The sequence below is a fragment of the Globicephala melas genome, chromosome 2, assembly GCF_963455315.2.
Source record: "Globicephala melas chromosome 2, mGloMel1.2, whole genome shotgun sequence".
Taxonomy (NCBI): domain Eukaryota; kingdom Metazoa; phylum Chordata; class Mammalia; order Artiodactyla; family Delphinidae; genus Globicephala; species Globicephala melas.
In genome coordinates this window covers 70,913,009-70,930,490 of record NC_083315.2, presented here as the reverse complement: position 1 = coordinate 70,930,490, position 17,482 = coordinate 70,913,009, and the positions used below count along the sequence as shown (strand labels likewise).

The window sequence follows — 17,482 nt, the reverse complement described above, 5'->3', positions numbered from 1 at the left end:
GGAGAGCGGGGCCTAAGCAAGGACAAGGTTTGGGCGGTGGGCAGAGCCAATGCTCAGGACCCACAGGGCTGGAAAAGGCCCTGGGGGCTGTGTGGGGTGGGGCTTAGGCTCAAGGAACAGAAGGGGCCCAGGCATGCCCTCCACTCCTGGTCTCAGAGGGCCGGGGACCTCACCTGGGATCCCAGCAGGCTTCCTGGGCTCGAGTGGGTGGGGCAATAGCCCTCTGCTCCTCTTCTGCTTCTCCTGGAGGGCCCCTCCCACCTGCCTCTCCTGTTCTCTCCTTGGCCTCATTCCTATGTCCCCAAGGACCCATGTGGCCTGAAGGGGGTTTGGAAATCAGGGGATCAGCCTGGGAGCTCAGCAGGCTCCCCATGCATGAGTGGGCCAGGCGATCACCCTCCGCTCCTCTCATGTTCCTCCCTGAGGGCCCCTCCTGATCTCCCTGGCCTCAGGGGCGCCAAACCTGGTGTCCACTTCTCCTCCCCCCCTCAGTCCCCCTACGTCCTACCAGTTCACTTTGGGGTTCCTCCTGTCTCCTTGGGTGTCAGAGTCCCCCGCCAGTGGTAGGGAGATGCTAACTCAGAGTCTTCCCACACTGCCATCTTGACTCCACCTCCAGATTAGTTTTTTCTCTAATTATTTAAGTCCTTGTTTCCTTCCAAGAGGAAGATTGATGGTGGAACTCCCTGGATGCTATTAAGGTCCTTCAGAGGGCAGCTCCATCAGGGGCCTGGCTTCCTGACTGATGCATATCCTGTCACTGCTGAGTTCAGGCTCTAGTCCATTCAGTGGCTAAAAAGTGAGTTACAGTTAATAGAGGCAGAGGAGACCAACCCTGGCCAGAGAATTTCCCTTTCTGGAATATTTTTAGACTATGAAAAACTATAAAATTTAATTTCTGAAGTTCCAGGCACAGAGATATCTCTGTTTGTTGTGCCATAGTTGTAAGATTCTGACGCCAGTTCCAGTGTGTGGTTTTTTTCCCACATCAAACGTTTTCCCAACACCAGCTGGGTGTCCTACAATTCGACTCAATTCTGACACTTTCTACCTGGAGATAACATCAGATTACCCTTGTTAAGGTCTTAGTCCTACAAGACTGTTTCCCCACCACCACCACTTCAGATGTGAATTGCACGTCTAGGTTGTCACCTGTGCTTCTGACCAACAGGCTATACACTGGAGAGTCCAATGACTCCATCCTTGGGTTAATTAATTTGCTAGAATGGCTCACAGAACTCAGAGAAACATTAACTTACTAGATTACCAGTTTATTATAAGAGGATATACTTTAGGAACAGCCAGGTGAAAGAGGAGCATAGGGCAGGGTATGTGGGAAAGGGCTCAGAGCTTCCATGCCCTCCCCAAGCTTGCCACTCTCCCTGTACCTCCGCATGTTCACTAAACTGGAAGCTCTCTAAACCCCATCTTTTTGGGTTTTTATGGAAGCTTCATTACATGGGCATGATAGATTGAATTATTGGCCTTTGGTGACTGAACTCAATCTTCAGCTGCTCTCCCCTCCCCAGAGAGGGCTAAAGGTTCTAACTCTGTAATCACACACTGATTCCTCTGGTGACAAGTCCCCATCCTTCAGTGACCTACATGCTTCCCAAAAGTCACCTCATTCAAGACACTTGTACTGCTCTCATTACAGGAAATTCCAAGGGAGCTCCGTGCCAGTAAGAGGGATGTTGATCAGATATACACTTATTATAAATCACAAATTTCTTGTGAAAGTTTTACTTAATACTATAAAGACAAGCTCTTTTAATTGGAAGTTATTGATAGAATAACAACAACTACAATTTCCATTTATTAAATACTTCCTTCTGTTGAGTACTTATTATGTGGCAAGCATTATGCAAAGGACTTTAACTGCAATATCTCATTTATTTTCTTTTTCTAGCTTCTTGTATTAAAATTTTAATTCATTTATGTTCTATCTTGTTTTCCCAAAGGGTACTTCAAAGCTATAAATTTACCTCTAGATACTGCTTTATCTGCATCTCACAAGTTTTGTTATGTATTTTTTTCATAGTTTTTCAAGTCTAAATGTTTTGTAATTTTTATTAAGACTTTATCTTTAATCCACAATATATTTAGGGGTATTTTTATTTCTAATTTAATGGTATTATGGATAGAAAATATGATTTGTATACTACAAGCTATTTAAAATTTGTTGAGGTTTCCTTTGCTAAAGTGATCAATGTATGCTTGAAAAGGATATATATTCTTTTTTCAGATGCAGGCTTCTACATATCTATACTGGATCAGGTTAACTAAATTAGCTCTTCATATCTTACATAACTTTTATCCTTTTTTATCTACTTGATCCATCAGATCCTGATAAAAGTATATTGAAAATATTCTACTGAGAATATGAATTAATCAACTTCTCTTTATAACTTAGTCATGTTAAGTGCATACAAATTCATAATCATTGTATGTTCTTTTTTTTTTTTTTGGCTGTGCTGGGTCTTCATTTCTGCACGCAGGCCTTCTCTAGTTGTGGCGAGTGGGGGCTACTCTTTGTTGTGGTGCACAGGCTTCTCATTGTGGTGGCTTCTCTTGTTGTGGAGCACGGGCTCTAGGTGCGAGGGTGTCAGTAGTTGTGGTACGCAGGCTCAGTAGTTGTGGTGCATGGGCTTAGTTGCTCCTCAGCATGTGAGATCTTCCCGGACCAGGGCTCGAACCCGTGTTCCCTGCACTGGCAGGCGGATTCTTAACCACTGTGCCACCATGGAAGCCCCTCATTATATATTCTTGATGGGATGTTGCTTTTATGATGTATACTTTAGGCTTAAATTTTATTTGGTCTGATAGAAATACTGCTAGGCATATGTATTAGTTTCCCATGGCTGCCATAACAAATTACCACAAACTGGGTGACTCAAACCACAGAAATTTATTTTCTTATGTTTCTGGAGGCTAAATGTCAGTAACAAGGTATTAGTAGGGCTGTGCTCCCTCCTAATCCTGTAGGAGAGGATCCCTCCTTGCCTCTTCTAGCTTCAGGTAACCCTTGACATTCCTTGGCTTGTGGCAGCATAACTCCAATCTGGGTCTCCACAACCACATGGCCATCTTTCTATGTGTCTGTGTGTCTCTCTTCTCATAAGGACACCAATCATATTGGATTAAGGATCCATCCTACTCCAGTATGACCTCATCTTAACTAATTACATCTGCAATGACTATTTCCAAATAAGGTCACATTCTGAGGGGCTGGGGGTTAGAACTTCAACATATTGTTTTGGGGGACACAACTCAATCCATAACCACACGTTTATTTTTGGTTTGCATTGGATGGGTATATCTTTTTCTAACTTTTTATTTTCAATCTTTCTTTGTGGTTTTGCTTTAGGTATAAACTTTGTTCATTTTTTATCTAATCTGCGAGTCTATCTTTTAATAGGTTATCTGTTTACATTTATTATAATGACTAATATATTTTAACTTATTTCTGCCATATTTAGTTTTCTATTTACCACTCCTTTTCTTTGCTTCATTGTTATTTTCCTTTCCAGCTAGCCTAGACTCCCCCCACAAAGCAGAGTCTGAGATAAGGGCTTGTTGGCAGCTTATTTTAGGAAATGATTCCAGGAAGAGTAGAGGAGGGGGCTGAATGGAAAGCTGATCACCACCATGAGCAAAGGGACCCACTACAGACCCTCAGAGGAGGTATATAGAATGCAGCCTTGTCTATAGAGATGTTAATAGTGTTTTTTGAATGTGGCTGTATCATTTTAATTTTCTCTTTATGTATCATATATCATTGTTATGTGTTTGAAGCAGAGGGTATTCCTCCCAGCATGAACTTACATCAGTGTCTTGGCTGTCATTTAACTTTCACATAATCCTATGAGGCACTTTATCACCTCCATTTTAGAGAAATTGAGTCTCAGAGAGGTGAAGTAACTTGCCTGAAGTCACACAGCCAAAAAGGGATGGAGCCAGAACTCATACTCTGGTCTGTTTGATTCCACAGCCATTCCTCTTAACCACAAACTCTACTGTGTTATGTGGTGTTGGGTGCAAGTCGAAGCTAGCCCATGTTTACTTGAGTTTCAGTGGCACGTCTTATCTCAACCTCATCAGTCCTCATATGGGGTACAGTTCTTCCATGAAGAAGAGCAAGCTACTGGACACCAAGCAACTAGATGGTATCTGTGTGGTTTGACCCCATCTCTGTCCAAACAGGAGTATTCTAGAGAGACCCTGAAAATTACAGAAGCAAAGAGATTTCATAACCTTTATTAAAGAAGGGTTTTTGTTTTTGTTTCTGTTTTGGGCCCACGGCTCTATCTACTCCCCACAGAGTGTGGATTACTAGGTAAATCAGGTAATTATTGCCTAAGTCAGGGACTACTGTGATTGAGAAATTAACCATGTCTGTTTTTCTTCTGCAGGCTCACTGGAAAAGAATGTGAGGTATTTTCCCCTCTTCCTCTCCAGAGGCCCCTGTGTTTTGGAGGGCTGGGCTTCTCTTGCCCCAGGGAAGAGTTAGAGGCCTTAGATTTTCTAAGGGTCTGGAGACTTAACACTACTTGTTAGAGATGGAGAGGGCTGGGGAGGGGGCCTGGGGGCCAGAGGTCATTAAAGGCTGGCAGGACCCTTGAGTGCTGGGCCTCCACCAGGCACTCTGGAGGTGGCAGGGCCTTTGGGGAGGGCCTAAGAAGGGGGAAGAGATGTCTGGGGGCCCTTGGTTTGGAGATGTTGCTGTGGGCAGCAACAGCAGCCTCTAACTGGTCTACTAGGGCTTGGACCATAGGCAACTCAGCAGTGACCATCACAGACCTGGTGCCCTTTGCCAAGTTTCGGGAATCCTGAAGTACTCGGAGTTCTGCGTGGAAGGAGAGTGAAGGGCCCTGAAAAGTGGCTGGGATTGAATTATCTGAGGTCCTGGTAGGTGGGGGTCTAAGTATGATTTAATTTGATTTAGAAAATTCGTGAAATGTGTCATGGAACACATTCCTAAGTGTTGTGGAACAATTTATATCAGTTATGCTAATAATGACCAAATCCTGAGGGAATTTTTCTAACATATTTGGTAAAATAGGTCTTACTATTTTTTTAATCTTTTGGAAATGGTTGATCAATAACTGACAGGATATAACTATTCCAAGCCCTTCTTCTGGTAAAAATATCCTCATCCTGGTAATTTAAATTCCAAATTACCTCCAGATGAGGCTTTAAAAACACCCTGTGATTAAATCCACACCAAATGGAGTTTCTGTGGGAACCTTTGCTGACTCAGAGGGACGACCTGTGAGTTTTTTGAAAGGCCCGGGATCTGGACTGGTCTAGAAATGAGACTTGGGGCTGAGGAACCCATGACTCAGCCTTGGGGTTCCTGGCCCCGGACGCTTGCCCAGAGCTGAACGTTCGACTGAAAGGCCTTAGAAGGAGCGCGCTGCGAATCTCTCTGGAATCTCAGGACCCTTTCTCACCTACCCTTATTAGACCAAGGAGGCAGAGCTGCAGGGGTGGGACCGACAGGCATTAGGCTGGGCCTGGGGGTTGGGAGCGAGCCAGTGCCTGAGTCTGTGCATCTGTATGTGTCTTTGAGTCTGCGTGTTTGTCTCTGCGTGTGTGTGTGTGTGTGTGTGCGCGCGCGCCGCGTGCGTCCTTGGCAGGGAGAGGGCGTCAGGAAGGCCCTTGATTCTAGGTTTCCTAAGAGAAAGTGGTTCACAGCACAGGTGTCCAAATTTCTTGGACCAGAAGCCCGCCAGGGTCTCGCAGACCACCTGTAGCCCAGCACACGTGGCTCTGGCCTGTGTTGCGGGCAAGGACAGGATCTTCTTTTTAGCTGAGAGCAGTGGGCACAAGAAGGAGCAGGGTGGAGAGTGTGGGGGGAGCCGGCCAGCACCCTGGGCGAGGGGATGGGGAAACCGAGGCAGGGAGGGCAAACTTTACGCCAAAGCCCTCAGAACAACGGGTTAATTTCCAGCAGGAGGGCTGAGCCTTGCGGCGCGCCGTCCCCCATGACGTGCGCACGCGCTGACGCTAGGCCCCGCCCCCCCGCCATTTTCTCTCCAGTTCCACGCCCGCCTGGGGGACGCTTCGTCCAGTGCTGGGGAATGCGAGAAGGGGTACCGTTTTTTTTCGAGCTCTGCTTTAGTTAGGCACTCTGCTGGGCACATGCCACTTGGGATCTCATTGAATGTGCTTGGTGACGGTAACCTAAGGTTTGTTATCGCTGTTTTACAGGTGAGGAAACTGATGCCCAGAGAGGGGAAGTGGGTTGCTCAAGAGAACGGGCTGATGAGTGTCAGAGGTGAGGCAGGAGCCTTGTGTGCTGAAGGCAGAGTCTTACCTGACAGTCCTCTACCTGTGGACTTATACATTTAGAAGTGCGCGTAGGCACGCGCTCACACACGCACGCAAGCAAGCGCGCGCCTTGAGGGCCCCCTTATGGAAGACGAATGGCCCAGACAGCAAGGGGTTCCACTTTATGGTGGTCTCTATTTACGATACACACAAACAACAACAGGGCTTCCCTGGTGGCGCAGTGGTTGAGAGTCCGCCTGCCAATGCAGGGGACACGGGTTCGTGCCTCGGTCCGGGAAGATCCCACATGCCGCGGAGCGGCTAGGCCCGTGAGCCATGGACGCTGAGCCTGCGCGTCCGGAGCCTGTGCTCCGCAACGGGAGAGGCCACAACAGTGAGAGGCCCGCGTACCGCAAAAACAACAACAAAACTGTAGGCCTAGTGAAAGTTAGCCATTCTTTTACACCCCTCTCCTCTTTCTGGGGATGGAAAATAGTCTCTAATTAGCATAGTGTTAAGAGCATGAGTTTTGGAATCAGCCTGTGATTTCATTTTCCGTTTATTAGCTCTGTGATCCTGATGACTCAGCCTATGTAAGCTTCAACGCCTTCATCTGAAAAATGGGATGATAGTATTTACCTTGTTGGCTGTTGTGTGGATTAAATGAGGCCATGCCCATGGATGAACAATGTTGAATGCCCAATAATCAACCAATAATTGGAAGCTTTATTCACAATAACAACGGTGGTAGCAACAAAAGCAGCCAAAGCACCTGGATGAGCACAGAAGCATCTGGATGATCACAAAAGCAAGGTGAGCTTGGTCCTCTGTAGCAACAGAGGGTGTGACATCTGTGTTTTTGTCAAAAGTCTGGAGGGGTGCCAAAAGCAGGGAGAAAGAGGAGGTGAGCAGCCTGCTGACTGGCCTGGAAGAGGGAGGGGACGGACGTCAGGGACCCTTAACCTTGAGGTGGAAAGTTCTATGATTGATCCGATGGGTGTCTCTAGCCTCCAATTCCTCTGTTCTCAGAGTTTTAATTGGGCACACCAAGTACTCGGCATTGATAAAGATACAAGTGTGACCCAAAATAAGGGCTGGAAGCCAGTACTGGGAGGGAAGGTAAAGGAAGGGGGGCAGCCTGGCACCAGGTGCCAGAGCGTGTCTGCCCTTTGTCGCCATCACCTGTCAGCTGGGAATTCTGCACGTCATCAGTGCAATGGAGTCAAGACCCTGTTATGGACCAGCCGTGGCTTCTGTCAACACCAGTGCATCTCAGGGGGGAAGCATTTTTAATGGTTTTAATGGTCTTGATTAACAAAAAAGATCCTTAAACATTTTAAAAACATATATTAAAGCAATACAGAAAAAGTATGAAAGTAAATAGAGTGATGTAGATTTTTCAGGATGTGTATATTATACACATACATACATATATGTATACATATACATACATATTAACTTTTTATTATGGAAGTTTTCAAACAGACATAAAAGTGGCACAAATACCATGGTGAACCCCCATGTACTCATGATCAGCCTTCAACAACTGGAGTGGTGGGTATGTGAGAGCTCCAATGAAAGCAACATGGCTTTTAACATTTTTCCAATATGTTAATGAGCTCCAGTGACCCCATAATGCAAATGTGTTAAACCTCCTGGTAGCCAAGCACCCCAAATTACTCCCCATCTCATTCCCCAACTGCCTTGAGCCCCTATCTGAATGAAGTAAGAAAGACGTCAGTGAATTAACTTGCCCAGAATCATACAGGAAGCTTGGCTAGTGCCTGAAACATAGGAGGTACTCCCTCAGAGTTGAAAAAACAACCATTATAGTAGAATAAGAACTAATATTTATTGAGCAGTTACTATGTGCCAGCCTCTCTTCTGGTCGCTCTACCTTCAGTATTAGCTCACTGAATTCTCACACCAGACCTGTAATGTGTATCCTCTCTTCATCCCTGTTTTACAAATGAGGAAATCTGACACAAAGAAGTTAAGCCACTTGCCCAACTTCACACAGTTATTTAGAGGCAGAGCAAGGATTTAGACTCAAGCGTCCTGACTCCAGAGCCTGCCGCCTTTTTTTTTTTTTTAAGATGTTGGGGGTATGAGTTTATTAATTTATTTATTTATTTTTGGCTGTGTTGGGTCTTCGTTTCTGTGCGAGGGCTTTCTCTAGTTGTGGCAAGCAGGGGCCACTCTTCATCACGGTGTGCGGGCCTCTCACTATCGCGGCCTCTCGTTGCGGAGCACAGGCTCCAGATGCACAGGCTCAGTAGTTGTGGCTCACGGGCCTAGTTGCTACGCGGCATGTGGGATCCTCCCAGACCAGGGCTCGAACCCGTGTCCCCTGCATAGGCAGGCAGATTCTCAACCACTGCACCACCAGGGAAGCCCAGAGCCTGCCTTCTTAAGCGCACAAACAAAGCCTGACACGGGCAAAATGATTCCTGCTGGGAAAGATGAGTATGGAGAGGAGAGCCTCTCGTATGGAACAGGCACGGGGCTAAACATTTCCCTGTGACATCCTAACAATCCCGGCCACAGAGCCTGTGGACCTCAGTGGGAGAGAATGTCAGCATTCTTCCTGAATGAGGAGCCATCCTGGTTTCCCCAGTGCCAGGCCTTGGGTGAGATTCACGTTTTGAAAATATAAATACCTTATATGTAAAAACTATTCATAGAAAAAAGTCAGGGAAAATATCCGCCAAGTATTAACAAATGCTGGTCCTCACCCACAGTGGGATAGGGTCAGGGGGATGATAGGGATTTTTCTTTTCTTTTCGTTCATCTCAATTTTCTAATTTTTCTACAGTGAGTATGAGTTATTTGTGTTACAGAGAGTAAAGGAAGGGAAGAGGAAAATATAAAAGAAGGGAAAATGGTACTCTCAAGTGGCCTTCAGCACTTTGGGGCTGGGATGGAAACAAGGCAGCAGGTGGAGAGGTTGGGAGCTCCAGGCAATGTGAACATGGGCGGCGGGGGACGCTAGGCACCATCTTGGGTTAGGGCCCGACTGGATTTAAAGGTAACGGTGCGTGGGGCTCCCACTCTGTCCTCACAGGACCTGGTGGCCCTCAAAGGCCACAGCAAGTCAGCTTGTTTAAAAATACACACTGCTGCCCAGCTCTGGTTTCTGGAGGGGCCTGGTGAGCCGGGAAGCAGCCGCGGCCTGACACCTCCGGGCCCACACTCATTTGGCAGATGCTCCAGGGATGGGGCTGTTTGTTCTCAAACGCTGCATCTTTGGGATTAAAAATAACCCTCCCCTTGGCTTGGCTTGGCTCTGCTATCCCTGCCCTGGTGGCAGAGATGGGCGAAATGATCCCAGACTTAGGTGTTTTCAGCCTGGACAGACCTTCTATCCACCATGGTCCCCTGCCCAGCAAACTACCCTCCATCATTAGCCCTTGATTAGAAAGCGGGGGAAAGCAAGGAGTTTGCAGTGTCTACCAGGTAGGAAGGTGACAAAGCCTCACTGGTATAGCCATGCAGATGCCACTAAAATAGCAACAGAGTGCTCTTAAAGCGAAAGTGCCAGGCCCTTTATCAACTATTTATTTATCACCTGTTGAGCACCATACTTACACATGTGAGTTCTGCGGCAGCATGAGGTGGGATCTGAGGGTGCCACAAGGTACAACTTGTCCCCAAATATCTATGCCAGTTAAAAATCCCACTATCAGATTACTCCTTTCAGACCAGAAAGTTGTGCCCCCATAGCCCCCTGTTAAGATGTGTGGGAGGGTTGGTGCTGGGGATTAAAAGTAAGATTTTCTTAGGTTGGTAAAGATCGTTTCAATTTAGAAATCTTACACATACAGGGGCTCACTTCCATTCTGATCCTCAGTCTTGGGGCCAAGGGTCCACAGGTGGGTATAATTTGTCTCCTTTATAGAAGAGCCTCAGAGAGATGAAGGCAGTGGAGGGGATGTGGCTGTGATTGGAACCCATTGATCCTCCCATCATGGCCAATCAGTGACCCCATTACCTGCTTAGCTCCTCAGGACCCTGAGGAGAGTGGGTGGGAGCACAAGTGCCCTTCGGGAGAAAACCCAGCTCTGGCGATGGGGTGGCAGAAGAGGGGCTGAGAGGCAAAGCCACACCTCACGCCTTCACAGCTTGACCTGTGGCCAGCCCGCTTCACAGACATAGAAGGAAGGGTGCTGGAGCTACCCATCCTGCAAACAGGATGACAAAAAGGATTCACCTGGAGTTCCAGCTGCACTTGTTTTGTGCTGCTGCCTGAAGCACCGTGTTGAGAACACGACACGATAGATTATTGATGTCTGCCCCTAGTGCCAGATTAGGGCACGATGAGACGTGTGTTTCAAGTGTTTGCCATCCCTGCCCCCCCGGAACCCCACAGTGAGGATAATGATGGGAGTGGTCCTGCAGGGTAAGGGGTGGAGGGAGGTACAGACCACAGCACCAGACACTTCTTGCCTTAATATCAAGACAACTGCTGACAGCCTGATGCCACTAGCAAATGATGCAGAACCTGATAGAGTCCACTCTCCCACCTGGAAAGTGAAGTCACAGTGTTCATCTGATGCCCGCTTAGAGGCCTGTGAGATAACTGGGGAATGCTTTAGAAGCAAGGTGTCCCATCGATCCAAGAAAGCAGTCTGGAGGTTGCAGCCATGCCCCTGTTTGGCCATCGATGTCTTCCTGAGAGTCAGTGTGGAGAAGGAATGGGATATCTGAGATGGGTAGAGAGCATTCCAAATGTTGAAGCCCAAGGAGCCCAGCCCTTTGGGGCCATTGGGAGGGCTCCACACACTCTTGGGTAGTGGCTCTCATGGCTGGACAAGGAGAAAGAATTACTCTTAGGTGGATAAGACAGCTCCTATAGCCCCCAGTCTTGGGGTTCTCATGGGAAAATGAGGGGCCTGAGTAGCAGTGAGATTGGGCTAGCAGTCACCTCCCCTACATATTAATGACCGTCTTGCTGAGCATCCCTGATTTCCTGCCCTCCTTACCCAGCTCAGCCTCCTGGGACTCAAGATTTCTTTGCCTCTCTTGCTCTCCTAGGACACCCCACTCAGGCTTATTACCAACCCTGCCTTTCTCAAGCCTCCAAACTCAGTCCCTCATGCCCTTGACTTAATGATCTCAGCTTTTCTATTATAAAGACAAAGCTGAAACCCCCCTTTTTTTCCATCATAAAAGCAAAACTTTCCTCTTCGCCTCTAGATGTGTCTCTCCCTTCATGTCCTCCATCCTGCCACTGCTGTGAAAGGCTTGTCTCCTCTTTGCCAAGGAACCGAGCCCACCCCACCACTGGTGTGTTTCATCCCATCTACCCGCTGTTCCCTCCTCCAGGATTTCCCAGCTCTTTCTCTGCAGGGACACTGTCCTGCTTTGGAGAGCTTCCTGCACAGGCTGAGACGCTGTCTTGCACCCGGGGCCTTTGGAGCCACCTGCCAACCCCTCCCTTCCCTTCATTGCCAAATAAAGAGTGTCTCTGGCTTGGTGGGTTGGTTGGCTGATTGATAGATTGCTACGAAGGCTGCCTTAGCCTCCCCATCACCACCACCCTTCCTCTGCCTTTGGGCCCCAACACAAAGGGCTTCTTATCACCAAGCCCTGGGCTCTGGCCAGTCCTGGAGTCTCTTCCCTCCAGCCCACAGACTGCTCACCTGCCTTTTCCTCATGGTTCCCATGCCCCACATGACCTTGGGCGTCCAGGTGTTCCCTGAATTCTGAGCATGACTCACCTCAGAATCAACAGCTCCACACTGAGGAATCTCAACTTGTCACAAAGCCTCTGTTTCCTGTGTTAAATGATGAGGTGACCGTAATACCTGCCTCACAGAGTTATCGTAAAAACAAAATAGGATAATAAGTGCAAAGTACTTAGCATAGTGCTGGATGACATTAAGTGCTCAATAGATAATAGTCGTTATTGATTATCTTAAAGAGCTAATGCATCCTCCCATGCCTCTGGTTATGGGCAGCTCAGTACATCATCACTTAGCCACTTCACTGTTGGGCATCACTCCATTTGTTTAGCAAGTTTCCCTTGTTTTTGTTTTGTTTTGTTTTAAATACTAACAGAATGCAAAGTATGTGCAAGGTACTCTCTTAAGTACTTTACAAATTTTAATTATTTTAACCTCATGGCAATGCAATAAGGTATCCCTGTCTTAACAGAAGAGGGATAAGTAATTTATCCGAGATCATAGAGTTAAGTGGCCAGGAGTTGAACCCAGGCAGTCTGACTCCTGAATTCTTGTGCTTAACACTGTACTCAGCTGCCTGTTAGGTTGAGCTTAATTAAAAAGACACAAATTAACTTCTGCTCATGCAAGCACTCTGAAGTAACACAGACCAGTCCCCACACTGGTTTCATTAAGGTCCAGCCACTGCATCTTATTTGTTTCTTCATTCATTCATTTAAAAAGCATGTAAGGAATATTTAGTATGTGCTGGCAATACGATGTGCTGAGGCCCAGTGGTGAACAAGACAGGCGTGGCCCGGGCTCTTGCACTGCTGCCAGTACCTAACAGCTGCTGATCGTGCCTGGCACACAGTAGGAGCTCCGAGGACTAGTGTGGTCTGGGTCTCTACGGAAAAGCCCCCTATCGTAGGCGGCCGCCGTCATCCCTGCCCCCAGAGGGGTTACGGCTGGAACACAAGGTTCCACTAGAGGGCGCTGTTCAGTAGCGCTGTCGCGAGGACTCACTTCTGTGCAAGAGGGGGGATTTGAAGGGCAGTGTTGGGGGATGTTCAGGGAATCCTGGAGGGTTTTAGAGCTGAAAGGATCGCTCGCATTTTACCGGAGAGGTCCTACAGCAGGACTATGACCAAGTCCCCTGAGTCCAACACGTTGATGGCCGCGGCCAACTTCTGGGCCTTGGGAGAACTTCCTGGGATGCACTGGCCACTCCCCTTTTGGGTTCCTACCAGCCAGCCCAGTGCTGGCCCCTCCCTCTCCATGCCTTTCTCAAGGGCATCCCCTTCCCCATCCCCAAAGTCTCACAACCAGGGCTGAGACAAAGGTCTGGTGGAAGAAACAGTGGGCTTCAGGCTTGGAGTAGTTTGGGGTAACCAGGCTAGATGAACCAGTATCACTTAGCCTCCCTGAACTAAACATAGACAGAGAGAGGAATCCAGTGAGGTAGAAAGCTTGACCCCTGGCCCTATATAGCCTGGGATACAGCCTCTCAGAAAGCTCTGAGGAACTGTCCCGAAGAGATAAGGGAGGAGACAGGATGTATAACAGTTTTTGCCAGGGAAAAAAACATGTAGTCGAACATCGCAAGATTACTGCTAGTCACAAAAACAGACATCTCAAGTTAGTGATTTTAGTGCTTTTCTGTGTATGGGAAGATGCAAGAGTCTGGGCTTATTGGAATTATTCCTTGATATGCACCTTAACTCTCTAAGGCTAGTAGCCTCTTTTTCTCCACCCTGAATTCCCCTCGGGGCTAGCCACATTGGCTGATGGTTTGATGGGGGGCAACACTCATCTTTTACTGCGATGGCAGGCAGCAGTTTTTTGTCCACACACCTTTTGGTTACCTCCATTCAGTTCCCTATCCCCCCACCCCCACCTTTGGAAACCACAGATCTGATCTCTTTTTCTATGAGTTTGTTTGTTTTTGAAGTATAATTGACCTACAACACTATGTTAGTTCCTGTTATACAGCATAGTGATTCTGTATTTCTATACATTTCAAAATGATCACTATGATAAGTCTAGTTACCATCTGTTACCATAAAAGATATTCATAATTATTGACTGTATTCCCCCCACTGTACACTTCATACCTGTGACTCATTTATTTAGCAACTGGAAGTTTGTACCTCTTAATCTCCCTCACCTATTTCTCTCCTCCCCCTACCCCCTTCCCCTCTGGCAACTACCTATTTGTTCTTTGTATCTCTGACCTTCCGTTTTGTTATATTTGTTCATTTGTTCTGATTTTTAGATTCCACATGTAAGTGAAATCATACCATATTTGTCTTTCTCTGTCTGACTTATTTCACTTAGGATAATATTCTCTGGGTCCATCCACATTGTTGCAAATGGCAAGATTTCATTCTTTCTTGTGGCTGAGTAATATTCCATTGTGTGTGTGTGTATGTGTATATATGTATATATACACATACACACACACACACACACATATATATATATATATATACACCAATTTTCTTTATCCATTGATCTGTTGATGGACACTTAGGTTTCTTCCACATCTTGGATATTGTAAATAATGCTGCAGTGAACATAGGGGTGCATATATCTCTCCTAATTAGTGTTTTCATTTTCTTCAGATAAATACCCCGGCATGGAATTTCCAGATCATATGGTAGTTCTATTTTTAATTTTATGAGGAATCTCCATACTCTTTCCATAGTGGCTGCACAAATTTACATTCCCACCAGCAGTGCACAAGGGTTCCCTTTTCTCCACATCCCTGCCAACACTTGTTATTTGTTGTTTTTTGATAACAGCCATTCTGACAGGTGTGACTTGATATCTTATTGTGCTTTTGATTTACATTTGCCTGATGATTAGTGATGTTGAGCATCTTTTCATGTGCCTGTTGGCCATCTATATGTCTTCTTTGGGAAAATGTCCATTGTGATCCTCTGCCCAATTTTTAATTTGGTTGTTTGGGGTTTTTTTGATATTGAGTTGTAGGAGTTCTTTGTATATTTCGTGTACTGGCCCCTTATCTAATATACTGTTGGCAAATTTCTCTCATTCGGTAGGCAGCCTTTACATTTTGTTGATAGTTTCCTTTGCTGTGCAAAAGCTTTTGATGTAGTCCCATTTGTTTATTTTTGCTTTTGTTTCCCTTACCTGAGGAGACAGATCCAAAAACATATTGCTAAGACCAATGTCAAAGAGTATACTGCCTACGTTTTCTTCTAGAAGTTTTATGGTTTCAGGTCTTACCTTTTAAGTCTTTAATCCATTTTAAATTTATTTTTGTATATAGAGTGAGAAAGTAGTCCAGTTTCATTCTTTTACATGTAGTTGTCCAGTTTTCCCAGCACCACTTATTGAAAAAGCTGTCTTTTCCTGATTGTATTGTATATTCTTGCCTCCTTTGTCATAGATTAATTGCACATATAAATGTGGGTTCATTTACAAGCTCTCTTGTACTATAAGGTTTCTAGGTTAGATACAAACATGGTTACTGTCCTACAGGACAGTAAGACCATAATCTTTGGGATAATCTTTTCTACTGGCTGGAAATCTACAAGTTAATGTGTAACTCCCTGTGTCTGTGTTCTGATCAAATGGTAAATAGGTAAGTCAAACATAGGTGTGTCCTCTGGAGCATTAAATAATCTTGGGCAGTGTTGTTAAACAAAGCCCATGTATGGCTTTGAAAGGATGTACTGTACTCTCTTTTGCCTATTTCCAAGTTCTGGATATTTTTTTTTCAACAATAGCATGCATCTCTGTCTGAGATTGTCTTGTGCAATTTTTTGCTCATTACCAACGTCAATCTACTAGAGTTAAAGCTCTACAAGGGCATAGGCTGTGTTGATCCGTGTTCCCAGATTCTACTTCAGTTCCAGGTGCAAAGTATGTGTTTAATAACTATTTGTTGAATAAAGAAAATAAGATATTTATATCAAAAGTTATGATTGGAGACAGAAAGGAGAATAGAGGTTACCAGGAGCTGGGGAGAGGGTGGAGCGAAGAATTATTGTTTAATGAAACTGAGTTTCAGTTTGAGATGGTGAAAAGATTCTGGAGGTGGACAGTGGCAATGGTTGCACAACAACATGAACGTACTGAATGCCACTGAACTGAATACTTAAAAATGGCTAAAATGGTAAATTTTATATTATGCATACTTTACCACAAAAAAAGTTATATGATTATAATAGCAGCCTCTTGTCTAGGGCTTGTTCTGCACCAGGGTTTGTTCTAAGCACTTTGTGTATCTTGAATAGTGTACTTGCCACAATACTTTACACAGTGGGCATCTTCACTTTTCTCAGACTGAAAGTAAAGGAAGGAAGTAGAGAGAAGAAGTAACTTGCCCAAAGTCACCCATCTGGTCAATCATAGAGCTGGTATTTGGGGCCAGGCATACTGTGTTCCTAACCAGGGGTACATTTATGGTGCAGATTGTCCATACTGTGTGAGTTTCTGAGAAGGAGTAATCCATCTGCTCTGGAGAAGTCAAGGAAGACTTCCTGGAAGAGTTGGAATGTTAACCAGACACCCTGTTACTCTGCTGTGGTTGCTTCTTTTGACACATTGCTGACGCCAGCTCTCTGATGCTAGTGCCCGCTCCCCACCCCAGAGCCTACCAAAAGACATGTGTGCTGTGGGTGGAGTAAGGAGGGGCCGGGAGGCAGGCGCGGCCTGCACCTCCTCCCCTGACCTCTCTTTTAGGGGTAATAAGCTGACCTTACTGACCTGGAATGGCCAGCACCTGTAAGGAAAGGGGATTTTCTGGCTGCACCTGTGCCCAAAATGCAGCCACCAATTCCCCCTCCTCCAGGGTCAGCTTAATGAGAGTGCCCTGTGGGCTGCTGGGCCCCAGGGGGCAGGGTCTGCACGCAGCCCTTAAATACTTCATTAGCCAGACAATGCCCCACACCTGGTCCAGCCCTGCAGCCCACCAGCTCCATACAGCTTCCAGGGCCTGAGCGAGAAATGCAGATGTGTGCTCCTGACAGTGGGTTTTTTCTTCTCCTACTTTCTTACCCAACACAGAGAGGCGATTTCACTGCAGATGTTTCCACATTGGAGCTCTCAAAATATTATTCTGCTCCTGCAGCAGTTGGAGGGCACAGACCTGCCCCAGGAACACTGGTCAGACAGGCCCGGCCAATGGAGATACTCTGGGCCCCAAGCACACATTTTATTTAATTTATTTATTTTTTTAACATCTTTATTGAAGTATAATTGCTTTACAATGGTGTGTTAGTTTCTGCTTTATAACAAAGTGAATCAGCTATACATATACATATATCCCCATACCCCTCCCTCTTGCGTCTCCCTCCCACTCTCTCTGTCCCACCCCTCTAGGTGGTCACAAAGCATGAGCTGATCTCCCTGTGCCATGCGGCTGCTTCCCACTAGCTATCTGTTTTACATTTGGTAGTGTATATATGTCCATGCTACTCTCACTTCGTCCCAGCTTACCCCCGCTTCCTCCTCCCTGTGTCCTGAAGTTCATTCTCTACATCTGAGTCTTTATTCCTGTCCTGCCCCTAGGTTCT

At 46.2% G+C, this 17,482-nt stretch overlaps 1 long non-coding RNA gene across 2 annotated transcripts in view; it reads left to right on the top strand.

Moving 5' to 3' along the window:
• Window positions 1-4,764: 4,764 nt before the first annotated feature.
• Window positions 4,765-17,482, top strand: part of LOC115864872 (uncharacterized) — a 115,892-nt gene continuing 103,174 nt past the window's right edge. For both annotated transcript variants that reach the window (XR_009562763.1, XR_009562762.1), the window contains exons 1-3: window positions 4,765-4,908; window positions 6,214-6,280; window positions 6,840-7,086. This is a non-coding gene — a long non-coding RNA (uncharacterized lncRNA). The remainder of the gene's footprint in view (window positions 4,909-6,213; window positions 6,281-6,839; window positions 7,087-17,482) is intronic.